Source organism: Epinephelus lanceolatus, chromosome 14 (assembly GCF_041903045.1).
Source record: "Epinephelus lanceolatus isolate andai-2023 chromosome 14, ASM4190304v1, whole genome shotgun sequence".
Classification (NCBI taxonomy): domain Eukaryota; kingdom Metazoa; phylum Chordata; class Actinopteri; order Perciformes; family Serranidae; genus Epinephelus; species Epinephelus lanceolatus.
Genome location: NC_135747.1, coordinates 32,996,290 through 33,017,646, shown reverse-complemented (window position 1 = coordinate 33,017,646; position 21,357 = coordinate 32,996,290). Strand labels below are relative to the sequence as shown.

General features: G+C 42.0%; 1 protein-coding gene across 2 annotated transcripts in view; it reads right to left on the bottom strand.

The window, feature by feature from the left end:
• Window positions 1–21,061, bottom strand: part of znf385b (zinc finger protein 385B) — an 86,054-nt gene extending 64,993 nt beyond the window's left edge. Inside the window, exon 1 of one of the 2 annotated variants that reach the window (XM_078174644.1) lies at window positions 20,737–21,061. The gene's annotated coding sequence lies outside the window, so the exon portion shown is untranslated. The remainder of the gene's footprint in view (window positions 1–20,736) is intronic. The other variant, XM_033617023.2, reaches the window with a different exon arrangement.
• Between the last annotated feature and the right edge of the window lie 296 nt (window positions 21,062–21,357).

Sequence of the window (21,357 nt, the reverse complement as noted above, 5' to 3'; positions counted from 1 at the left end):
GTTGGTGTCAGAAACTGCTGATCTACTGGGATTTTCACACACAGCCATCTCTAGGGTTTACAGAGGATGGTCCAACAAAGAGAAAAGTGAGCAGCAGTTCTCTGGGTGAAAATGCCTTGTTGATGCCAGAGGTCAGAGGAGAATGGCCAGACTGGTTCAAGATGATAGAAAGGCAACAGGAACTCAAATAACCACTGGTTACAACCAAGGTCTGCAGAAGACCATCTCTGAACCAACAACACGTCCAACCTTGAAACAGATGGGCTACAGCAGCAGAAGACCACACCACTAGTTGAATCTATGCCACCAAGAATTAAGGCACTTCTGAGGGCAAAAGGGGTCCAAGCCAGTACTAGCAAGGTGTACCTAATAAAGTGGCCGCTGAGTGTATGGGAGAGTATACCCACCTCCTCCTTGGTAGCCTTCCCATCTACCTTGTAGTACACCCACCTCATCAACTACCTTTACAACACTAGTCTAAACAATATCATTGCTCCAGCCCAGACATATAATATCTATTTTTATGTAGATGACACAACCTTGTATGTATGTGGCTCCTCTTTAAGTCAAGTCTAGCTGTTTCCCAGTTTTCAGTGTTTATGCTAAGCTAAGCTAACTTTCCCATGAACCTTCATATTGAACTGACAGATATGAGAGTGGAATCAATGATCTTATCATCAAACTCTCTGCTAGAAAGGGAAAAAAGCAAATTTTACCAAAAGGTCACACTATGAAATGTCTTGAAAGGATACTATTTCTACAAACAGGATGTAGCCTACACCAAAGGTGCACAGGCAAGTGATGCATTAAGAAAAATAAAAAATTTGAAATTACATTTTTCCCCTTTGGCAACTTTTTTTAATTTATTTTACATCAAAAATGGAAACCATCTTATTAACAGAGCAAATCTATTTTACCATAATTTTTTTTTAAATGAAACGACCGATGTGCAACCATTAATACTATCTGACTGTTGTCAAGTGAAAACCTTATACATCCAAAGTGTGTGTCAGCTTTAGTGTGTGTTGTTGCTCAGTGGGGTATGAAAGCTTTTTTAAGCCATCGTTAAGGTCTGATGAAGAGGCATGTTACCCTTCAACTTATCTGACAGCACGAGAAATCACTAAACACGGAAAATACAAGGTTTACACTGTCATATATCTTATCTGATGTTATCTTTCTTGTTTTCAATGTCAGCAAGAGGCGCTCACACCATTGGTTGAAAGCTCTGAATCCTGCTGATGCAAAAGATAAAGGGATGACGATACTGAGGAGGGCACTAATGTATGTCCCTGTTCCCTGAAAGAGACTGTACAACACACACACACACGCACACACACACCCACGCACACACACAGTAACCTGAGGGGACGACAGGACAAAGAAACTAATGGAGATGTGAAAAGACAGAGAGAGAGGTCTTAGAGTGGCTGTCTCTAACCCTGAGGCCAGTAGCTGGTAATGACAGTGGTCAAAGACACACACACACACACACACACACACACACACACACACAGTAAACAAAGCAGTGGCCGGCAGCAGCAGAGACGCTGAAACAAACTACTAGATACAGTTTGATGTTTGTATGCTCGTCCCTGCAGGAATCTGAGCTCCTACAGTCAGAAGAAACCAGTGAAAACTCAAACCGCCGCCTTACAAACAGCTCGCTACATTTCAGGAAAAACATCAAATTTGACAAATCATTTCCATTTTTCTCACACAGTAATCCTTCTGAGAACCAGCGAGGGAAAAATCCAGGTCAAATCAAATCAAACCTACAGACGCATAACCATCTGATCATGCTTTGTGTCCTTTTGAAGATGTTCGCTCAGGCAGAGCTCTTCCTCCCAGGCTGCGTTTGACCTCCAACAGGCTCTGCAAGTTCAAACCTCAGCAAACCATTTCATTTCTCTAACCTCAAAACCTCAAACTGGAGCAGCTCTGACCTGAAACCACAAACTTAACACTAGATTTATTAAAAACTAGCTGACAGGCTGAATTCAGGGCAAAAAATGTTTTATTCTTCCTCGCTCTTCACACAACAGCTCACATTCTCCTCAGAAAACAAAACTGCTGTGAGGTTGTTCTAACCTAAATTTACAGTAAGCATGTCTCAAAGAAAACTATAGTTAGTTACAGAAAAAAAAGATGCTGGAAACCTCCACATGTTTTCTGTATTAGGGACTGTTTGTTTATTTTTCAGAGGACGGGGGTGGTTGGGGTGAGACGTTGTTTTGTTGTTTTTTGACCCTCCCCTAAACAGTTAATATTTTTATTTCAGGCTCCCTGAGTGACTGGTGGAAAATGCATGGCCTGTGGGTTACACTTTAAAAACTTAACCTTTGATGTTCGAAGGTTAAAAGTTAAAGACGAAATCCTGAAGCTAAAAAAAAAGCCTCAGTTTTTTGCTCATTATATTTTTGGCCAAATTTTTAATGAGACATGTAGAATAAAGTGATTTTGATGAAATATCACTATTTTAAGTGTTCATAGCACACGATATGTTTAAGGACCGTCAGGAATTTGAAAATCAAAGAATATTTTCTCCTTTTACAGTACAGTCAGGAACACTTTAGTCAGAGAAAACGTTATTTCCATTTGGAGTATTATATTTGGCGGAATGTTCTGGGGCCACTCTGCCTTTCCTCGGGCCTACACAGAAAGCCTCTTCCATGCGCATACGTGGAAAGCCTTAAGGCAGAGAGAAACCACCTCTCTGCCCTTCCATGTGCCTATGCGAGCACACCTCTTTGCCCTTCCACTGGCCTATGTGGAAAGCCTAAGGCAGGGAGAGCAGAAGCAAAGACCCTCGAGGAACAGAGCAGAGCAGCATCAATGACAAACAGAAATGACATTCATAAGTCAGACACAGCATGCAAAAGGAGGAGCTGGGGTGGAGGCGGGTTGCAAAGCGGCTTGCAGAGGAAGCAGCAACAGTAGGCAGGCCAGAGCAGTTTAAATAGGGCGCCCTGAATGAGATTCACCAATTGGTTGCATAGAAAGGACTCATGTGATCTATCAGCTGACTCCCTTCCATCAGTCAGCTGCTCCATCAGTTGATTGGGCTGTTTGAGATCAGCTGATGTAGCTGGGATGTGAGCTGAGCTTGACACCATGTCCTGCCTGAACTAAGGCTATGTTCAATTTTCAATTTGGGCATGAACTGTCCCTTTAAGGTTTAGCCATGTTTAAGCACAGTTGTTGTTTAGTTGTAGGAGATCACATTATGGTTGTCATCATGGTAAACAAAAACAAAAAAACAACTTTGACTGTTGTTTAAAATGGAAAACCAACAAACAAACAGTTGCCTTCCATGGTAACAATGACACTAACAACAACTAGTCTGACATCACATTTATGTTCAGACTGCGGTGAATCTGAAGACCTGCAGGAGGCGTAACCTGAAGACACTCTGACGACACATACGGCGCTTTTCATTCAGCTAATTAAGCTTCCTCCCTCCTCCAGACGGAGACCTAGAAGTCATTTGAGGTTCTCCATCCTTGAGGATGTTCCAAAACCTTAAACGTGGTGAGGAACCACCACAAACTGTAAAATCTTTCAAGGAGTTCAAGGATGGCAACAGATAGCAGCTCGCCATGGAGGCAAAAGGTGCCAAAAGAGTGGGATTCAAGCAAAGAGGAAAACTTTGCTGAGATGTGTCCTCCTGCTCTCACCATGATTGCTTAAAGAAGGACAAAGCATGGAAGGAAATAGTGTCGCAGTTACAGCTGCTGGTGAATAGGTCGAAACTTTATATTTTAACAATTATTTGGTTTCTAGTGGTTACCTTTGGGCAGAAAAAACACCTGGTTTTGGTTGGGAAAAGGTTGTGCTGACAGCTGCTCTTCGTGGCACAGTCCAGCTGGAAATGCAGCAATGTCTTGGTAAGAAACAAACACTTTTCATGGCACTATTACAGCAGGAAATGCAGCCAAGTGTCTCTGTATGAAACAGCCTCTTTTCTTGGCACAATCCCAGGTGGAAACACAGTGACAGGTCGCTACAACACACCCACATCTGGAGGCTTAAAAGCCGCTGGGGACACAGCAATGACTCACTAAAACACAACCAAATCAAACAGCTTGTCAGGCGTCTCACCTTGGTGTCACGCCATCCACCATCCCCTCCATCTCCTGATGACAAAGTCAGCTCACACACCACGTCACTTTAGAAACACTGATATGATGTGTATGACACGTGCAAATATGATGTATTCGTGGTTTGCAGAAATGCTCAGTGCCAACATTTTCCTCTGGTGACTGAGCTCATTTCTTATTTTCCGTGCCAAGTGCTTCTCATCTCTTTTGGGAAAAGGAAATATTCTGTCCAAGTAATTGTCATGGTTATAATTAGTCCAATAACACAGTCTGGAAAGCATTAGATTAAATTGTACCTGCAGCATTTTACAAACAAAATATTTTTCTCATTAGGTGCATTTAAAGCTGTTTAATTGCTCCTTAACATCTGTTCTTGCATTAATAACCTAAATGTAACTGTCTGCTGGAGCGGCAGTCATCAGACGTAAATTGGTCTTTAATAGTGTAACTTAATAATTTCCACACATTACAGGTCAGTTAAGAAGGCGTCTGTCAGGAGCACTGCCATCTCCTCAATATGACGCTGGAGGAGCTGAGACACAAGGAGGAGACCCAATGAGGGAACCGAGGAGCCACATTAGCTAAGTGAAAAAGCACCGAGTCAGACAGGTGGAACGACAGGTCCGCAGGCGCTCCATCTTCCTGTCCGTCTGTTTTCTGGTTGTCATGGAAGCGCTGTGCGGTAACACCACAACTGGTGATGTCACTGTGGTCAGTCCACTGGGAAACTATGACACCCACACACACACTCAGATGAAGGGTGACCTGCAGTCTCTCTGTTCTCCGTCCACATCCTGACTGTTCTGTCCAGGTGGTTTCTAAAAGGACTCTAAAAAAAGGTAAAAGTAAAATAAACAAAGGGAACTGTGAGGCTGGTTTCTTCTGTCAGGTCAGCAGTGAGGCTGGATTACACACTCTTTGGATCTCAGCAGGTTTAAAGTTATAATCCTCGACATATTCATGAAATAATTTCATGGTCGACATTTTTTCAACAAAAGCCATTCAGTGTATTTACGTTCTGGAACCTTCTCTCTGTACAGACATTTCCATTGTTAATGGAGGAGTCCACCATTGCTGCACTGCATTCAGACTGCCTTTAGGTTATCCAACTACAGCCTGACCAATACTTTGAGGCCAATATCGATATTTTGGAGTGGACCTTATCAAGGTCTTCTTCTGTAAATATATAGTCTGATACCTACGGAAAAGTTGATCATGCTAGTGCAGGCCTACTCAGAGCTTTACATCTGTCCCACGGATGATAGGCCTACACACTTATAAACAGCTCCTGGAAGAAGATCAGTTCTGCTCTCAGGATTTCAGGTAAACAGGCTATGATACGGTGCTTGTTAAGGAACCTCGGACGCAACCTGCCACTGCGCTCTTGAAAGCTGGTACAGAAAAGGCACAAGAGTAGCACCCAGCCTGACCTTGCGTTTTCCAGACGTGGTATGTGTGTACGGTCCCTAATTTCCAGGGCTGGTACCTGCGGTTATTCCACAGGCTAGTTAATAACATGTTGGGCAGGAAATCCAAAGTGTGGGATCATTTTGAGAAGGTGAAGGACGAACCCAAGGTGATATGTAAACTCATCTTCATTGGTCGACTACAAACATGACGTATCATCTGAAACATGGAAGTAGCTACATGCCCATTAGTCCACAGCGTCATTAACAGGCGGCTCGCTCAGTGTGTGACGTGCACTTGTAGATAAAATATAGGCCTATATTAATGAAGGTTCATTAGTACGGTTTTATATTTCTCTGTAATGTAGCACAGTGTTAACAATGTTACTGATACTATTCTTTCTCACACCTTCAACTCAAACCACCAAAATATATCATTTAATAATTACATTAATATCGTAAACATGCGGACGACTAGTCGACTAATGGCCCTAAATGACGACTATTGGTCCACAAGGAAAATTCTTAGCTGGGGGCAGCCCTAATTATTTCTCCTATAGATGTATAGGAGCTGTATTAAGTTACTGCTAATGCTAACGATACATCGCTGCCTCGCATGGTGAAAAATGGAGTGGTTTTTATTGTGAAGTCGTATCTGATACAAAGGGTTAAGACTGACAGCAAACATTCATATGTCTAAAAAACAAGATGAGGTTACATTCAGTGGTGGTTACAGTCATCACCTCAGTTACAATCACTGAATGTGACTGTTATTAATAAGTGATTATTGATGACTGATTCTGGTCCTTTGACAGAAACTGTTTGACAGAATCAGGGATTTACACTCAGACAGTGATGCAGAGTGTTTTATGTGACTCTAATCCTCTCATGAAAACAACTGACATCACGTTGTATGGTTTACATACTGCAGTAGGGATTACACACACACACACACACACACACACACACACAGCGGGAGGTACAGTGAGGTTACTCTGTCAGTCCAACCTTCACATCAGGACACTGTGACTTCTGCTCATCTTTAAATAGCTGCTCTGCTCCGTCAGGACCTGACACTCGCTGTTCAAGGAGAAACTCTGAAAGCTTTCACACTAAAATCCAGGACTGAACTGCTGCTGCTAACAAAGGTGCGGACCTGAGGGGCCACATCACCTGACACATCGCTATGAAAATTAACCACCTCGCTGTCCAACAAATGAACACTGAACTCAACAGCAAAAAAGAGATGTAACTGTTGTTCTGTTGCTTCGTTCATCATTTGACTCATGAACAAATTCAGCGTGTATCAGCATTAGTGAGGACATGAAACAGCAGAAAAAGCAGCAGCGTCATCGTACATTAGTTTCAGTTTATGTTTAGTCTTCTACAGTGTTCCTTCATTGCAATATTTTGGGGAATGTTATTTGCTTTCTTGAGTTAGATGAGAAGATACATTCTCATGTCTGCACAGTAAATATGAAGCAACACTCAGCAGCCGGTTAGCTTAGCTTAGCTTAGCTTAGCATAAAGACTGGAAACAGCTAGCCTAGCTGCATCTTTCGCTTTTCCAACCCACTTTAGACAAAACCCCGCCCACTTGCACATAATGAAAGTGAGCTGCCAGATGATAAGGCTCAATATATGTTGCAAGTGGAGAATGGGCAGTTAGCATGCTTGCTATGCATACATGCAGCATGGTCACAAAAAATGGGCTGCACATTAACGTTCGCATGGGGTCCAAGCAGACCCTCACTGACGTGTGCAGATGACAACATTTAGGCTAGCTGTTTCCTCCTGTTAGCAGTCGTTATGCTAAGCTAAGATAGCTGTCTGCTAACCGTAGCTTCATACGTAGCATGTTGTTGCTGTAGTGATATAAATTGGGATTAAAGTGAACATTTGTAACTGAATCTGTTTCCTGCCTGAATAGGAAGCTTCAGTTATAGAGGTAAACCAGATGTTCCTCTATTACAGACTGTCAGGGATTAACACACACACACACACACACACACACACACACACACACACACACACACACACACACCACTGCATGTAGGTTACCCAGCGGGCTGTGCAGGATTTGGTGGGACATGATTGGTTGAGCCAAAAGGGGATTGTGGGATTGGGATTATAATCCACAGATAAGTGTGGGTGCGTGTGTGTGTGTGTGTGTGTGTGTGTGTGTGTGTGTGTGTGTGCTGTAGCTCAGTTAGTATAATCTGTGGTCTAATAATAGAGATTACCACTCGCACTCTTCTGAACATCCACCGACAGTCGTCTGACTTCGACCCCCTCCCCGCTGAAGTGTCCCACAGAGACACCCTGAACTCCTGTGACCTCCCTGTGACTCAGTGTGTGTGTGTATGTGTGTGTGTATCGCTGAGGTGAACGTCAGTCTGCATACAATACACACAAAATAACCTACAATCAAAGGTTGACCTCACCTCATGGTCTCCATTTAGTAAAAGGAGCTGGCTCAGGTGTCACCACACGACTGAGGTTACACACGTAAGGCTGATTTATGGCCGTGCATTACAGGGTTAACAACATGTAACTACACAACTACGTCTGAGGTTTGGTCATCTAACACAAAGCTATTCTACAAACCCAAATTTCCATCCAAGTGTAGAGCAAATTTTGATAAAACTTCCAGAAAATAAGCAAAACTAAAAAGTGAATTGAAGTGTATTTTAATCTGCTACTGTGAGGCAAATATTAGAAGCCGGGTTCATCAAAATAAAGCTCTCATCAAGCTAATTCTCCGATCAGATGCCACTAAACACTATAGAAGAAGTAAAGTAAATGTTTTATTGATATAGTGCCAAATCTTAGAAAAAGTTATCTCAGGACACTTTTTCATATAGACAAGGTCTAGACCATATTTGATTTACAGAGACCCAACAAATCCAAACAAACTTCCACCAAGAAGGGGGCGCAACGAGACGAAAAGAGCACCAGTCAAACCTCACATGATGGAAACTAATTTGTTTCATGTATTAATGTGGGGAAGGTTACAGTCTCCTCGTCGCTCCAAACAGATCTGTTTCCATCTCTTTAATGGGCGTTTAAGTCACATGCGTAATGTATGTCATAACGGTTGTTTCCACTGCACTTCAGTCACCATTTGCTTTAACTGAAACCCCAACTTTTACAGCTCAGCCAAGCGTGAAAACATTTTGGTGTTTTTCCTCCCTGCAGTATTTAAAAGTGATCCTCTGACCAAACAGCACAGAATATGTGTCCACAGTTGACATGTTTTCACTCCCAATGGCAGGTCAGTTTCTGCTCCTTACATGCATGGTGCCTTTTCAAAATAAACTTCTGTGCTCACAGGACACACGGATTTCGCTACGCAGACTACTTTAGGTTGAGGCAACAAAGCTGCCTGGTTAGGTTTAAAAATAAGATCACAGTTTGGGTTAAAATAAGCATGTTTGGAATGTCACATAAATAATTCCTAACACACAAAAGGACCACCTGCATGTCAGTGACTCACTGTGTATTACCTCTAATTTGTGAAGATTTTTTTTTTCAACAAAAATGCATGTGTTATGAAAGTACTGACCATATGACCTGATAAATGAGACTTTAAATGAGATTATACTGCAGGAGTTGTGTGAGAGTTTTAAAAAACAACGGATGTTTTAATATAGTTTGGCTGTCGTTAAACACAAACTCCATTTAATTCAATTTATGAAGAATGTTTCCCTTGTTCAGATTCTTGGTTCACTGTGGAGGCATGCAAGAAAAACAAAGTTTTCTTCACACATCTGAGGTCACATACTGTGAGTAGTTGATATACAAATAGTCATTTTGTGGGTAAAGTATTCCTTTGAATAAGTTGAGTATTCATGCATGTGATATATGTTGCATTACATTCACTACTAGGGGTGGGGGAAAATATTGATGAAGCATATTTTCGTGATATTTTCATGTGGCAGTGTTGTATCGTCATACAGTGCCAAGTATTGTCTTTTTATTAAATAATTATTAATATTGCATATACAAATTCAGCTTTATAAATTTGCTTTTTCAGTCCACTACATACATTTTGCTGCAAATAAAATGACCTGAAGTGAGATGAACAGACAGAAAACTTGATCTTATGAAATAAAACAGGTAATATATCGGAAGTATTTTATTGCAATGGTCAGCATATCGCAACACTTTTAAAATCGCAATAATATTGTATTGTGACTGAAGTATTGTGATTATATCATATCATGCCTCTGGTGATTCCCATCCCTATCAACTACGTGACATCACTTTAAAACAACACTGACTTTTGGTTTCACATGGGACATGAACAGTGGTCTCCTCGGTGAAAGTCCTATATTTGTTTGACCTATCTGCCATGTCTCCCTTCAGTCCTTCTCAGAATTTCACCCTCCTTCTACGTCAGCTGTGCTGAGCGTCAAACATTGCTGCAGATGGGTACATTACATTGAAGTTAGATGAAAGCCCGGTCTCACACAGACTCTAAAGGGTGCCTTGTGTATTGAAATCTGATTGAATAGACCTGTTTTTATCTAATAAAGTCTGTTAGGACAGTGAATTTCCTATAACTTCTTCACAATAAAAGCTTCCCACTGGTTCTCCAGTACTTTGCAGCAGCAGTATTTCAGTTGAAAGAGACTAACCCAGGCTAACAGAGAAACCCTATTAGTCTCATTTGTATTTATTGTGTTATCAGCAGGTAAACAAATACATCCCAGAGGTTTTATCAACTACATGACTAACATGAATGCTGTGATTGTTCGCTCTAAATATATATATACCTTGCTCCCACATTAAGTACTGCTAACTGTACTTTAGTCCTACAAACACACTGTACAAGAACAACACGGTGAGTATCTGCTGTATTCTCTGCAGAAGTTTAAGAGTGGAAGCTGCTGCCGGACAACATTAACCCGGCCCCGAAAGCCGAGAAGACGACGACCATGACATCACTTCCTTCTCAGCATGCTGACTCATCAAACATTCAACAGCTGCTGTACTCAACTAATGGAAGAAGAAACATGAGAGACACACACACAGAAACACACACCTTAGTGGGCAGGTGGTTTAAGTAAGTACACACTCATTCGTCTTTTAGACTAAGCTTAGAGCTGACGGGGAGGAGGATGTAAAGTAGGGTAAAGTCATTTTCTATATATCACCTTCACATTAAGGACGCTGTGACTTTGTGTGTTTGACAAGATTAACTTTACTGTGATTCTTCTGCTGCCACACAGAAGCCGTCTGAGAGAGTAAAGTCTGAACTAAGCCGGTTAAATCTGAAAACAAATCTTTATTCTTTCTGTTTTGGAGCCTCCATCCACATTAAGCCGCAGCTGAAAGTCATCTCTGATAAAAGCACTGTTCCCTGCTGTTAGAGCGTAGCTGTAAAAAACTGAAACTATACATTTGTGAGTCATTTATAAAGATTAGTTTCCTCTGTAGGAACTAATAGGCTTAGAGCTGAATGCCAAAGGCCGAGTAGGGAGGTCAGGACCTATTAAAAGTCAGACCAACACATTGCTGGTTTTGGTCTTTTCATCAGATTTGTTGACAATAACAAAAAATATAGAATACAGTTGATTTGCTGCTGCCCCACCCCTTCAGGAGACTAGACTCCATTCATTCCAATGGGAGAAGTGAACATGAGTACAGACTGTGACCGTTTTCTTCGCCCCATAGTCACTGAAGTAAATACTGGACCCATTTTTCACAAGCCCCAACCCCTCTAAACATTCTGACACTGAAACGGTAATATTTTTAAATTAGGAAAGAATCTACTTTGTTAGAGACGTGTCTCTCCTTTAGCAACATACTCTCGCGAGATCTGGCAACAACTGACGTGATCTTACGCTCAGTTGATATCAGACATTAAGCTTGCAGATAAAAACAACCAGCAAAATAAAGAACGATTAAATTTGTGGTGAATATAGCGTTGTATTGCTTTGAATCTGATTTCCGGTAAAACGGCCCAACATTCGCTTGTAATGTGTCATCTTTTGTTACAGAGTGTCTTTGGTATCAATCTTCACACCTAACTTTGAGCAAGAAAGCAAATAAGCATATTTCCCAAAATTAACTATTCCTGTTAACCTCATCTCGCCTTAAACTTGTGCTTCCTCTTTATCAGATGAACAGTTAGTGAGGCGTCAATGAAATCACGACTTTTTATGATCTTAAAGTATTCCGACAAAATCAACATACTGTACATACATGATTACCCTGATAGTTATTTGTGTATAAACAGTATAAATGAGGAGAAAGAACACATCCCTGAGGGGATCCAGGAGATGAAAAACGGGTACCGAACAGTGTCCTGTTGACGCAGACCCTCTGAGACTTGTTTGTTAAAAAGTCAACGAGCCAACACACAATGCTAAAATCCAGATTAAAATTAGATAAAAATCTGTGAGCTAAAACGTGTGGCTGAATACAATTAAAAGTAGAGGTGAAATCAGTAAAAAGCAAACGTGCATGATTCATATTTCCCTCCAAATGTCTCAGTACAAGATTTAACAGAGTAGCTGTAGCGTCCTCCACTACCCTATCTGCAAACTGGAAGGGGTCCAGCTTGTCCTGTACGGAGTATAAGAGTCCAGATTTGACAACGTGTTCAAATGCCTTCATAACAAAGGATGTCAAGGCCACAGGGCAATTTTCATTCGAGGATTTTGGAGTCCTGACTTTTGCCACAGGCACCACTGTGGATTCCTTCCACATACTGGGAACGATCTGTAGTTCAAGGGAGGACTGGAAAATATTTGAGAAGGTACCACTGAGTGGAGGCATACGAGAAAATCCAAGTTTTCTTCATGACTTCAAGGTGAAACACAGTGAGTACATGATATACAGTCATTTTGCGGGTGACGCATTCTTCCAAGCCTTTTGAGCTTTATTCAGTACTTGGAAAGCAACAGAACGTGCATTGATTATCACCTATTTTTGCACTTTAGACTACTACTAAAATGGTGCCTATCAAGGCACTGATGTATTTGCTTTGCTTTCCTGAGACCACCACTACTTAGTATGTATATAAAGGAGAATGGCAATTAAGAATTTCATTGTATGGTGTAAACCGCTGTGTTTTTACTGTGTGTATGACAACAGACTTCTTGAATATGGACCTTAGCACGCGACCAGTAGCCTTTTGCTCACATCAAAACCCCAACAGGCCTTCACTCAACTCCATCAACCAAGCCAGTGAATGAAACTGACAAGACAGCGAGTCTGTTCTCATGCGTCCTTTGGACTTAACTGTCTTTATGCTTCGCTAAGCTAACTGGCTGTACCTTCACATTTAAATGACAGATATCAGAGCGGTATAAAGCTCCTTGTTGAACCAAGAAATGAAGGACAAGACGAGATTTTGTTTCAGTCTGAACTGAGACTTTCACAAAAACAGCCCGGTTCAGATGGATTGTCATTGACGTGGTCGACTGTCTGTCTGTCTCAGAGGTTAAATTCCTGACAACTTCCCGCAGCTTCCCAACTGATGACACAGTGCGTAAGTGTGTGTATGTGTGTCAGCGTGACCTTCACAACCTCAGCGTACGTGTGTATGTGTGTGTAATACCTCAGAGACGCGAGTCGCGAGGAAACACTTCATCACTGCTGTCCTATTTACACACACACTTTCTCTTTCACACACTCACACAGTCAACTTTTCTTCATAAACTCTTTTTATACACACTTTCCCAACCTCCCTCTGTCTCTGCTCTCTCACACTGAAGTCACCCTCAGGCCACTAATTGCACTTTTGATGCTAATCATCCAATCACATTTCATTACTGTCATCACTTCCTCTTCATCACATGACGGGAAATTAATTAAAACTTCCTGAGACAACACGGGGAGCAGGTGCACACACACACACACACACACACACACAGGTAGCTTCATAAATCACAGAAGACAGAATGGGAGTAATGAGGTGGCTAGCTGTTAGCGCTCTGTAGGACACAGTACCTAGCTAGCTGAGCACACACACACACACTGCAGTATTCAGTAGTACTGCTACAGTGACAGAAAAACATCTCTGAGGGAAAACACAGCTGAGTGTGTGAGTGTGTGTGTGTGTTTAGTGTCACCGACAACAAAACTTCTGAGCGAGCACAAAACTTATTTGTTCAGTGATCAGATTTCACATCAGATTTATGAGTTCAGAACAAGTTTTTATTTGATTTTCTGAAAGGAGCAGTTTTAAATTATGGATACGGTTTTCTGCTCTCCTGCTCAGAGTAAGGGACCATATCCACGGCAGCATTTGTTCCTGAGGCCAGCGAATTTTAATTTTTTGCAATAGGAGTGCCGCTTATTTAGGACGCATTCACACTGGCGCTATTTGGTCCACTTTAAACGAACCCTGGTCCACTTCCACGGATAGTTCGGTTCATTTTGAGTGGTGTGAACGCTCATTCGAATTCTGGTGCGGACCAAACGAGCAAACTTTGGTCCGCTTGAAAACTGGGGGTCTCTTGCAAGTGAACCCTGGTGCAGTTTGCTCACAGTGGGAAATGCAAACGGATTATCCAGTGAACCAAAGAGAGGAAGTTACAGAGAGCGCAGTGCGTTGTTTTTGTGGTGACCAAGCCGGCTGAAGGGGATTGATTTCTGTTTTTGGTCCTGGCCAATCGATGAGCTGGGTTTTCTTCTTCCTCGTGCTTTTTTTCTTCCTGGTCAGTGGTTGTTTTCTTGCAATACCACCCCCAAACGAGCAGCTGTTGTAACTGCGTGATGTTGTCCAGGTGGTTGGGTCCGCTTTATAAAGTGCAGTGTGAAAGTGAACCGAACCAAATGAAGGTGTGAAATTTTTCTGCATTCCCCGCCCAGTTGAACCGAGTCAACCGATTTTTGCGGGTCTGTGAACGCAGCGTAAAAAACTCTTCATAGGTTAATTTTTTCCTATAGCTGTGGTTTGTGGATATTTGAGTCTCAAGGTGGATAACTGATCAGATAATTTAATCAGAGCTGATTAGATCAGACTGATGGATGAAAGGAGCAGCTGCTGCAGAGGCCAACTTAAAGACCAAGGGCAAAGAACGCTTTCACTTTAACTGTGCCAGATATTCTGCTGCTCCATCTGTGCGCAGAAGGGCCGAGGACTTGTGTGCGTCAGAGCCACTACCCAGGACACAACAATCAAGATCCAGGACTACAACAGGAAGATGGCCCCCAAAGATGAGCTGCTAAGTGAATACAGAAATCTGACAATGCAGAAGAGGAGGGCGAACCATCATGGAAGGACAAGCCCCCGCATGGCATGTACCTGTGACAGATTGAAGAAGTGGCCGACATCAAGAAATCCTACCAGTGGCTGGAAAAGGCAGAAGCATGAATCATGGCAGCACAGGAACAGGCACTTAGTACACAATCAATAAAAGCAGGGGTCTACCACAGCAGACAGGACCCCAGGTGCAGGCTGTGCAAAGGTGCTCCTGAGACAGTTCAGCACATATTAGCAAGTGTAAGATGCAGGCAGGAAGAGCGTACATGGAACGCCATAACCAAGTGGTTGGCATAGTGTACAGGAACTTCTGCGCTGAGTATGGGCTGGAAGTCCCAAGGTCAAAATGGAAGACACCTCCTATGGTGGTGGAGAATGACTGAACTAAGATCCTGTGGGACTTCCAGATCCAGACGGACAAACTGCTGGTGGCTAACCAATTGGACATCGTTGATGGACAAACAGAAGAAGGCAGTGGTGGTAGATGCAGCAATCCGGAGTGACAGCAACATCAGGAAGAAGGAACATGAGAAGCTTGAAAAGTACCAAGGGCTGAAATAGGAGCTAGAAAAGATGTCAGTGGGAATCAGAGCACTCGGGCTGTGACCCCCAAACTGAGGGAGTGGCTCCAGTAGATTCCAGGTACAACATCTGAGGTCTCTGTCCAGAAGAGTGCAGTCCTAGGAACAGCTAAGATACTGCGCAGAACCCTCAAACTCCCAGGCCTCTGGTAGAGGACCCAAGCTTGAGGAAACACACCACCAATCTTCAATCTTCACACCACCAAACTTCATCCACAGCATGTAGGCCTACTCTACCTTGCGCCGACATTTTTACTTCCGCAGATATACAGTATAATGGCAATCAGATACACGAGAGTGTTAAAGTATCAATCTTCCAACTGTCCCCAAAAAAAAGAAAAAAATCGTGTCCTTTGTGCTGATCTTAATAAAACATTGATGTCACAGTCATGTCTCTGCTCTTTGAACAGGACGGCAATGAAGTTGTAACGATGAGCTCATTATACCTGCTGTCACTCCACACGTACACACACACTCCTGCACAAAGAGCGAGGCTAGATTTAGTACAGAAACAACAGTTTGCCTGTGAGTGTGTGTGTGTGTGTGTGTGTTCTCTGCAGGTTTCCAAACTAATCTGTCCTGACGTAACAACATGCTGCTTCTCAATCTGCCCACTGCTGGAGTCCTGGCACACACACACACACATATATACAAAAACGCAGTGTTTAGTAATGTGGTCATGCTCTATAAATAGATAACATTGATTTGTGTGGAGGAGAACAAGAGACAGCGTGTTACAGTAGGATAAATGTACCTTTACTGTACAGCTGGACAATGCAAACTGAAACTGAGCTGTTAGAGTCGACTCAAAGCTTCACACACACCTTCAGTGCAGTCAAATAGTTCATTAATACATCCTTACAGCCCTTATCGAGTTCACCAGCAGGTTAGAAAAGCCAGTTTGTGTAGCCTTACCACTAGTTAGTCAGAAAGGAGTCAGGTTAATTTCCAGGGCTGGTACCTGCGGTTATTCCACAGGCTAGTTAATAACATGTCGGGCAGGAAATCCAAAGGGTGGGATCATTTTGAGAAGGTGAAGGACGAACCCAAGGTGATATGTAAACTCATCTTCATTGGTCGACTACAAACATGACGTATCATCTGAAACATGGAAGTAGCTACATGCCCATTAGCCCACAGCGTCATTAACAGGCGGCTCGCTCAGTGTGTGACGTGCACTTGTAGATAAAATATAGGCCTATATTAATGAAGGTTCATTAGTACGGTTTTGTATTTCTCTGTAATGTAGCACAGTGTTAACAATGTTACTGATACTATTCTTTCTCCAACACATTCTCTCTCTAATCTCGTCACATATTGACGTTACCACTTTCCACGTCCAGATTCAACGTGCAAGGTACCCTGGGTGCATTGGTTGTTGACGTTCTGGGAAGCCGTGTATAATTTTTAATTTAATTTAATTTCAATTTTTATATACTTTATTAACCCCCAAGGGGAAATTCAATTTTTCACTCTTGCTTGTCAATTACACACAGGTCCGAACACACATGCACAAACAGGACCTATACATGCACTAAGTGGAGAGATGTCAGAGTGGGCTGCCCATGACAGGTGACCCTCCGGTTCCCAACCCAAGTCCCTATAGACTGAGCTACTGCCGCCCCAATAGTATAGTATATAGTATAGTATAGTTCTGCCTGTTACATGCATTGTCTTTCAAAATGAACGCAGTATGTCAGTAAAACACGGTGAGACGTTTTTTTTCCCTTCAACAACTAACGCACATGGTTGGATTTAGGAAAAAAGAACAGGGTTTGGCTCTGGAATCTTACAGGACGCCTGCCCCCCGCCTGCCCAACTTGGACTTTCGCCGCCTTAACTTTCATCCTTGTCCTGCTGCGTTTCCACCTGACGCCACCGAGCACTGTTAAACTATAACGGCAACCAGCCGCTTATCATGCTGATGCTAAAGGACGCCTTTTTCGTTGGTTTCTGGGGCCGCAAGTCACTGCCCAAGCGCTGGAATTCAACAACTTCTGAGTGAGACCGTGCTGATACATCAGTTTAAGCTTCTTTATCATAAAACTATACCTGTCATATGTACATATGTTCTTTTCAGTCAAAGTTGTTCACCAAAAAAAAGGAAGTACAGTCTAGAGTCGGTCAGTACAGTCCAAAAGCAGGTTAGTACTGACTAACAGCATTGCTGTGGTTTCTGATTGGACGTTGGGCTCAGCGTCAGTGTCTCCCTGCTGCTCCTCGTCCTCACTCTATCAGCTTCCCTCTTCTGTCTTAAACAGAAAACTTCTGCTTTAATTAAGTTGATTAGTGTTAATTAGACTCACAGAGGCCTGAGACACACACAGGCTGAGGGTCCAAACAAACAGCTGCAGGAAGAGACACACTGAGAGGAAAGCTCTGCTGCTAGGAAAGAGTGAAGGAGGAAGGAGTGAAGGAATGAAAGGATGGAGGTCTTTTTATTTCATACGGGACGGCTGGAGAGGTGGCAGCACTGAATTCAGTTTCCAGGTCACAAAGGAAAAGCAGAAAAAATGGAGGCAGGGAGGAAAATATGGCGGTAAAGGATAAAGTATGAAGGGAGGAAGGGAAGGGAGGAGGTAAGGAAAGAGGATGGAGGATGAAGGGAGGAGGTAAGGAGAGAGGATGGAGGATGAAGGGAGGAGGTAAGGAAATGAGAGGAAGTATAAAAGCAAAAGAGGAGGTGAAAGATCAGTTTTCAGGTCTGTGAGCTGCAGTGGGCACTACAGTCCAGCTGATCAGGTGTCATTATCAGACACACACACACACACACACACACACACACACATGAGAGAGAGAGAGAGAGAGAGAGAGAGAGAACCTGTCATACTGTCACCTATGTGAAAATTAACAACATCTCCGTGACAGAGAGAGAAAGAGGACAGCTGTGTATGTGCATGTGTGTGTGTGTGTATGTGTGTGTCTGTAGGCTTTGTAAGGGATTATCTGACAATAATGAAGCATGTTCAATACACACAAGATTATACTGTCTGTCTGTCTGTCTGTCTGTCTGCTCTCTCCTTCAGCTCTCAGTTTTTACAGGAATCAGTTATATATATATATATATATTGTATATCTGATTACAGTCATTTTAATTTTTTGATGTAAATAATTAAAGACGGCAGATCAAACCAACTCTCGGCCACAGCTTGTTAGTCTGCTGGATTCAAACTGCTTTAAGAATGAAACACATTCACATTTAAAGTTGGAGAAAATTACAATAAATCAATAAAAGTGCGTATACAGGCACAAAAGAAGAATAAATACTACCTCAGAACCCAATGAAAGGAAAACAGAAACACTTGTAGTGGGGCTGCCCCCGAATAGTCGACCAAACCTTAGTCAACCAGGAAGGTCGTTAGTCAGTAAGATGTCATTAGCCATGTTTCCATCAGCCTGTTTAGATGCGCATCTAGAAGTATCGCATCCTGCGGTACCTGCGGTTATTCCACAGGCTAGTTAATAACATGTCGGGCAGGAAATCCAAAGTGTGGGATCATTTTGAGAAGGTGAAGGACGAACCCAAGGTGATATGTAAACTCATCTTCATTGGTCGACTACAAACATGACGTATCATCTGAAACATGGAAGTAGCTACATGCCCGTTAGGCACCAGGAACCAGGACCCTCTTGCTTGGTTTTGTCTGCTTTTTTCTTTTAGTAAAAAAACAATATATTGTATTGTGTTGTATTGTGTATATATTGCATCGCAATACTCAGCATATCGCAATAATATCATCATATCGTGACAAGTATTGTGATAATATCGTGGGTCCTCTGGTGATTCCCACCCCTATCTGACAGCTGTAATTACAGGTGACTTTACAGACAAATCAGTTCATATGATATATTACACATTTCAATGAAGTATTTTAGCATCAGTAGCAGATCTGAACACTTCCCTCTGACACTGTTCAAGTACAGATTTAAAAAACTACTTTTACTTTACCACATTTATCTGACAGCTGTAGTTACTGGTGACTTTACAGATTCATACACAAACAAATCAGTTCACAAGAAATATTACACATTTTAATGAAGTGTTTTTGCTTAAGTTGCAGGTCTGAATAAATCTTCCACTGCTGTTTAAGCACAATTTTAAGGTTCTGTAATTGATTATTTCCATTTTACGCTTTTTACTAGAGTTTCATTTACAACTTTTACTTGAGCAGCAGATCTTCATACTTCTTCTGTCACTGTTTAAGTACAATTTTATGGTTCTTTATTTGATTATTTCCATTTTACTTTGTACTGTTACCACATTTCAGGTGGAAATATTTGTAGTCTACTATATTTAGACTATCTGACAGCTGTAGTTAGCCTTTAATTTTAATACAGATACAAATCAGCATACAAAATATGTTACACATTTTGCTGAAGTATTTTTTTCAATACTTTTACCTTGGCATGAATATGTCTGCACTGTTGAGGCATTTAAGGGTTCTTTACTTGATTATTTCCACTTTACTTTACACCCTTACTTTACGACATGTAACAAGAAAATATTGTACTTTTTGCTCTACAGTGCACTAATGCTATTTAACAGCTAGCTGCCAGTTAATTCTAATATTCTACATACAAATCAGCTTAGAAAATATTGTATATCACACATTTTACTGGACGTTTTACCAGAGTATTTATTTATTTATTTATTTGCTTAATACTTCTTGGGCCTCTATTTAAGTGCAATTTAAGTGTTCTCTGCTCAGGTATTCCCATTATAATTTATACCTTCACCACAGTTCAGATGGAAATATTTGTCCTCTATCTGACAGCTGTAATTACAGGTGACTTTACAGATTCATACACAGACAAATCAGTTCACAAGAAATATTACACATTTAAATAAAGAATTTTTGCTTCAGTAGCAGATATTTAAAGTACTATTTTAAAGGTTCTACTTCTACTTAACCACATTTCATCAGGATATGCACTTTGTACTCCACATTTATCTGACAGCTGCAGTTACTGGTTAATTTTAATAGTCTACAAATCAGCTTATAAAATATACTACACATCTTACTGAAGTATAATACTTGTATCTTAATACTGCATCTGCCACTGTTTAAGTACAATTTTACTTGATTGTTTCCGTTGCACTTTATATTTTTACTTTACTAGTCCACATTTCTAAATATATACAGTGTATATGTTGTACTTTTTACTCAAAATCAGTATTTCCTTACTTCAAAATAAAAAAACAGACATGTCTGTAAGAGACAGAGAGGAAGGCGGACATGTAAAAGTGAGACAGACAGAAAGTGATCCGGACTGAAAGCACCGGACAGACGGTCTCCGGTACAGTCGTGTTCAAAGCCTCCGTTTTATAACCTTCAACTAACAGAGAAGAGTTAAAAGAAGAAGAAGAGGAGGAGGAATAAAAGGAGGGAAAGAGACAGAAGAAGAGGAGGAGGAGGAAGGTGACTTACCGGAGGAGGAGGTGATGGATGCAGAAAGTAGAGTCCCGTAGGTTTGAAGCGCTGAACTCCGCTCACACACACACTCACACACACACACTATCAGCAGCAAATCATTAATCAATAATCAATACTGAGCGCGTGTCTGTCTGTGCGTCTCCAGACTGAGAGTCCGCGCGGGTGGTTTTGATTGATCAGTCCATCGATCGTCCATCCATCCATCAGGTATCCCGGACACTGATCAGCAACTCTGGCGGAGCAGCGGAGAGCCGCGCGCTCTGCGCCGCACCGAGAGAGGAGCGGCGGCACTGCGCATGCGCCACACACAACACACGGAGAGGGAGAGAGCCAGAGAGAGGGAGGATTATCATGCATCCAATAAAAATAAAATAATTGGGTGGATTTTTGAAGGAATAAATTATCTGAAATCAGCTTCTGACCTCCGTGTGTGTGTGTGTGTGTGTGTGTGTGTGTGTGTGTGTGTGTGTGTGTGTGTGTGAGCAGCAGGTTCTGGTTGACTCGTTTCCAGGTTTGTTGTTGGCAAATAAAAGTGGATAAAATCTATTTTAAAACGGTCCTGGCTGCAGCACAGGTATTGTTCTCAGCAGAGGTCTCTACCTGTCTCTGTATCTC